Below are 6,604 nucleotides of genomic sequence, written 5' to 3'. Positions count from 1 at the left end.
CTTTTTTTCTCTTCTCTCTTCTTCCCTTCTCCCTCTCCCTTATTCTTTCTCCTCTCCTTTTTTTTCTCCTCTCCTCCTCTCCCTCTTCTTCCCTTCTCTCTCCTTCTCTCCCTCTTCTTCCCCCCTCTCTCTCCCTCCTTCTTTCTCTTCTCTCCTTTTTTCTCTTCTCTCCTTCTCCTTCTCTCCCTCTTCTTCCCTGCTCTCTCTCCCTTCTTCTTTCTCTTCTCTCCTTCTCCTTCTCTCCCTCTTCTTTCCTTCTCTCTCTCCCTCCTTCTTTCTCTTCTCTCCTTCTCCTTCTCTCCCTCTTCTTCCCTTCTCTCTCTGCCTCCTTCTTTCTCTTCTCTCCTTCCTTTTTCTCTTATCTCCTCCTTCTCTCCCTCTTCTTCCCTTCTCTCTCTCTCCCTCCTTCTTTCTCTTCTCTCCTTCTTTTTTCTCTTCTCTCCTTCTCCTTCTCTTCCTCTTCTTTTTTCCCCTCACTCCTTCTTTTTTCACGACTGAGTTGGATGGCGCTCACGAGGGGAAACAACTTGTTTGGAGGGCCCACGGAGGGTCCCATAACGATTAGTCAACGGGGGGTGGGGGTGACTAAGGTTGGAGGGCCCAGGGCCCGTTTCAGTAGGACAACGGGGGGAGGTGACGTGTGGAAGGCTGGATGGCGGAGTAGCCGTCAGTAGAGGCTGTTGTTGCAGTAGATTGCAGGGGGGATTGTGATCGGATGGCTAGGGGGGATGGTGCAGTAGCTGACGGGGGAAGGGGGTGTTGACGTAGCCTCCTCTCTCCTTTTTGGTACTTAGGGATAGACCAAAGGGGCTTCTCTATCTATCCTAGCAAGAGTATGTATCCAAGGTTTTGCAATGTTTCAATATGGAGGGGGGGAAAGCAATTGGGGTTCCATTGCCTCCATGCGTGAAACTCTGTGTAGAGGATAGCCTACATCTGATGATGAGAAGGCTGAAATGGCCAAGATTTCGTATGCTTTAGCTGTTGGTGGCTTGATGAATGCTATGGTTGCTACATGTCCTGACATTACCTTTGCAATGGGAGTGGTTAGCAAGTACATTGAAAATTTTGGTAAGAAGCACTGGGAAGCAATGAAAGGTATTATGAGATACCTCAAATGCACAAAGGATTTGTGCATCTGCTTTGGTAAGCGGAAGGCATCTATCGTTGGCTTTGGATAACCTTCTGAGCTTGCGAATCCCCTAGATGATAGCCCATCTCACCTGCATCCCCATAACCAAGAAAGATGCATTTCCTAGACTTAGGATCTAGCTTATTGTGCTTGTCCTTTGATACATGTTTGAAAGCCTCACAATCAAAGGTACGCAAATGATCATATGAGGAAGGTTTTCTAGACCATGCCTCCTCTGCAACCTGATAGTCAAGAGCAGTACATGGGGACCGATTTATCAAGTATATGGTAGTAGTAATTGCCTCAGTCCAAAAATATTGGGGTAAGCTTTCTTGGCTAAGTATACTATGAACTCACTCCTGAATACTCCTATTCATGTGCTCAACCATATCATTTTGAGGTGGGGCATACGAGGCGATCAACTGACGCTTAATACCCCTCTTGTCACAAAATTGCTCAAATGCTTTAGAGACATACTCATCCCCATTATCTAACCTTAGGCATTTTAGCCTATACACAGGTTGGCTCTCAATCAAAGCAAGCCAATGTTGAAATGTAGCCAAGACTTTCGATTTTTGCTTAATAGAATATGCCTAGACCTTATACGTATAGTCATTAATGAAAGTAATGAAATATTTCACGGCACCTAACAACTTGCAAGGCATGGGACCATATACATCCGAATGCATAAAAGCCAAAGGCTCACCCATGTGTGTCATACAAGACTTTTTATGCATATTACGTGTTTGCCTAGAATATAAACAATGATCACAAGACTCAAAGCATTTATAGTCAAGGGGTGGAAGATATTGCAAGCGAGTAGGCATTTTCATTCCTTTCAAGGACATGTGGCTAAGGCAATGATGCCACAAAGATAAATGTGGAATTGCATTCATTGCCAAAATATAGTCAACTAACCCAGATACAAGCAAGAGATAGAGAGTATTGGACTTAGCACCATGTGCAATGGCAATATTCCCATGGGTAATCTTCCATGAGGAATCACCAAAAGAAACTAAATACCTTACATAATCCAAATTGCTAGTAGAGATAAGGCTCTTTGTGAGAGCCACTACATGATGTACATCGTGAAGAGTAAACATGCAACCTGAACCAAACTGCACTTGGCACTTCGACATCACCAATACTAACTATCTCCAATGCCAACAAGTCATTACCCAAATAGATAGATCTAGCCAAATTGTGATAGGAGTGAAACTACTCTCTATGAGGGGTCACATGAAAAGAAGCCCTTGAATCTATTAATCAACACTGAGTATACCTTGACAAAACATCAATTCCAGATGTGAAGTATTAAGAGAAGAAGCTACAAGGATGAAACTAACATCAAAATCAATCTACACAAACATTAGACTTGCTAAGGACAATGCTGTGATCATCATTTTTGTCATGTGATTTACCCTTGCCCTTCTCTTTGCGCTTGTCTTCATACATCTTATGGTACTACAATATCAAATTTTCCCTACTTTTCCACAATAATGACAAGTTGATGAGGATTTACAACCACTATGGGACTTACCATGAGATGGTCCATGTGACTAAGACCGAGGTTGCTGAGAGTCTCTGCCATGACAATCATTACTACCCCTACCATGATTGCCTCTATTTGTCAAAACATGAGAGTTACGAGAAGCATCAATATTCTTCTTGTTAACCTTTTCTGTCAAAAGTGCACCCTCTATATCCTACAACTGTAACCCATTAGTAGGATATGTTGGCATACATAGTAGTATTAAATTTTTCGCATGATTCATGCACTATAACTAAGAGAAATAAGGGAAGAAGAGTGCCCTTGAATTCAATCCCCTGTGAAGACAAATGATTGATAATGGAATGAAACTCATTTAAGTGGGTTGACATAGAAGTGCCCTCCAACATGCGAAGGTCCATGAGTTGCTTCAACCAATACATCTGAGAAGTAGTGCTTTGCTTGTCATAAACACTACAAATCTTTTCCCATAATCCCCATGTAGACTACCCATCAAAGACAATATTATAGAATACCTACTTAGAGAGGGATAATATGGTGGTGGATTTACATAGCTCATCTAATTCAGCCCAATCATCTACATTAATAAGTTTGAGCTTGATACCCTTATGTTTCAAGGGCCTAACCTGCATTTTCTACACTAAAACTTGCTAGATTTGGGCCTTTTAGTAGTTCTAGTTGGTGCCATCCAACTTGTCAATATTAAAGATAGCAATATTAGTTGAGCCACCATCCATAATGAAGGAAAACAAGTGTTAAAAGTGTTGGGAATAAAGGGCAATGTACCTGACCACTAGGGCTACCCACCTGGCATTGTACTCTATTTACTATATACCTATCTAGAAAACCAAAAGAGGTACACTATTGTATCCACACATTGTGTCATTGTCACACACACACATGCATAGCATCTACCATTGAAAGTCCATTTGAAGTGCATGGGGATCAAAGAGAGAACAAAGCTTCAATGGTGGATGCTATGCAGGTGAGAGACAATGACACAATGTGTGGGTACAATAGTGTACCTCTTTTGGTTTTCTGGATAGGTATATAGTACATAGAGTACAATGCTAGTAGGCGGGCAACCCCAATGGTTAGGTACATTGCCCTTTATTCCCAACAACCTCCCCCTAAAGGCAATGCGCCTAAAGGTAGAGCAAAAAGAATCAACTAAGTCTAAGTATGTACAAAGTTGAAGAGACCATACCTATCCAATCCCCATCAATTGTTGGCAATGAGAAAACCACTTTGCTGCTGGAAGACCCTTCATGAGAAGGGCTGCAAGGTTATCATCAGTGTGTACCTTGACCAACTCAATGCTCTTGATGTCAAGTACCTCCCTGATGAAACGATACTTCACCTGTATGTGCTTTGTCTTTGCATGAAAGATAGGGTTCTGTGCTAACATGAAAGCACTAACTATCACAGTGGAGGACATGAACCTCGATAATACCAAGCTCAACAATCAAATGTGACAGCCATAAGGCCTCTTTGCATGCCTCAGTGGTATCCACATACTTTGCCTCTATAGTAGATAGTGCAACACACTTCTACAACCTGGATATCTAGGAGGCTGATCACCCCTTGAAGGTAAATACATACCTTGAGGTGGACTTCCTGTAGTCCTCATGTCCAACATAGTCTACATCTTCACAACCATGATGTTATTTTTCATGAGGAGAAAATGCATAAGCGGCTTGAGCATGTTATTGACGTATGTAAGGTGATTTTTCAGGAGGAACCTCTTGTTAGTGTGCAGCCAGCTAGATAGCCCGTAGCAGCAACATCAGAGATGATGCCCTAGTGGTCAAAGTCCATGATGCTCCACAAGATGTACAAGCCCCACAACCATCTTTGAGGTGGTCTACTATAGTTAGACAATAGCCTACATGGTTTGAGCCCTCTATGGATTATGTTTTGGTGACATATGCTAGTGAGTCTCTTACTTATGATGAGGCCATGCACAGAGATGATAGTCACTCTTGGGAGAGGACCATCCAGCTAGAGTATGACTCACTACAAAGAAATCATACATGGGATTTGGTTTCTTTGCCTAGTGGCAAGTGTGCTTTGCTATACAAGTGGGTGTACAAGCTAAAAATTACCCCTAGATACCCCAAGCCAGAATACAAGGCCAAATTGGTTGCTAAGGGCTTCAAGCAGGAACATGGTGTGGACTTTGATGAATTCTTTTCTCCTGTTGTGAACATGACTAACCTACACTTGGTACTAGCTTCGGTTGTTCAATTGACTTAGATCTTTATTGGATGGATGTCAATATAGCTTTTCTTCATGGGGACTTGCATGTTGAGATTTACATGGAGTAACCTAAGAGTTTTGTAGAGAACATGGTAGGAAACACTTAGTGTGCAGATTGAGAAAGAGCCTTTATGGCCTTGAGCATGCAGCTAGGGAATGGTACCACAATTTTGATGCTTTTATGCATTCATAGAGATATTCCCTTAGTGATGTCTATCTTTGTTATACATGAAGAAAGCTCATAATGGAAGTCATATGATTTTGATCCTCTATGTGGAAACACTTAGTGTGTAGATTGAGAAAGAGCCTTTATGGCCTTAAGCAGACACCTAGGGAATGGTACCTCAAGTTTGATGCTTTTATGCATTCATATAGTCACAACAACCATATGCATCTGTTATGGGGGCCAAGCTATAAGAGTATTGGGATACACTGACTCTGATTATGCAAGACATGTAGACATTAGGAAGTCCACCTTTGGCTATGTCTTCACCTTTATTGGAGGTGATGTTTCTTGGATGTCCAAGGTGCAAAAATGTATGGCATTATCTACTACAAATTCAGAGTATGTTGCAGCTAGTGAGGCTTGCAAGGAGGCTCTTTGGCTAGGTTGTCTAGACCTTAGCATTGCTGATGCGGTTCCTACATTGCATTCAGATTCTATTATGAGTGCTATTCAATTGACCAAGAATCTAGTCTTCCATGCGAAGATGAAGCACATTGAGGTGCATTACCACTTTATTTGATAGGTTATTGAGGAAAAGATCGTTAAGCTTATCAAGATCTCAATTGACCAAAATCCTGCAAATCTACTCACTAAAAGTCTCTCAATGAAGCATTTTGACTTTCTTAGAAAGTTGATGGGCGTGTTGGATGAGATGACATCTTTCCTCATCCTGTTATACATATGTACATTTGTACTTTGTTAATTTTTTCTTATTCCTTCCTCATTAGGGACATATTTTCCTTTAAGTGAGAGGCTGTTGGGGATAAAGGTGCATATGCCTAGCTGCCCATGTATTAGTTACACTAACAACATGTAACACCATATTGGGAAATATGAGAATTTTCCATAAGTTTGGGACACGTGGTCAAATCTTTGGATTTATCATAACTTAAACACTATAACTTCAAATTGAGTGCTCTATAGCTCAATAAATTCCATTTTTCAAGTGCTTTTCAATGATAGGTCACATCATATGGTTTTGAGAAACTTATGGAAATGTTATCCGAAAGCCACCTTTTTAGTATTCAAAAAATGGGAATTGGGAGATTCCCAAACTCACTAATATTGTATTATGTGCATACCCTCACACCTATACATTGCAAGTGGCGAGCACCTATCACTATCACTTCATTCTTTATTCATTTAGTGACATTTGAATAAAGGGAAGGCCGGTCACACATTGTGACTATTGGAGTTTTCATGTGTGTGTGTGTGTGTGTGTGTGTGTGTGTGTGTGTATGTGTGTGTGCACACACACACACACACACACACACATCTCCTTCCACCATAGCTCTTGTTTCTACTCCATGCTTCCACTTCAGGGCTCACTCCCTTCACCTATCAATGGGATCAAGCAACAATGAAATATTTTATGGAGTCGACTATGCCTATCAATAGAGTCAAGTAGAGATGAAATATTCTATGGAGTCCACTCATCGTATAATTAAGTAGCATTGGCTCCTAGAATTTTAGTGGT

This window comes from Lygodium microphyllum, chromosome 23 (assembly GCF_053477565.2).
Source record: "Lygodium microphyllum isolate KBCC chromosome 23, Lygodium_microphyllum_v1.1.10, whole genome shotgun sequence".
NCBI lineage: Eukaryota > Viridiplantae > Streptophyta > Polypodiopsida > Schizaeales > Lygodiaceae > Lygodium > Lygodium microphyllum.
Note: the sequence above shows the minus strand (reverse complement) of the source record.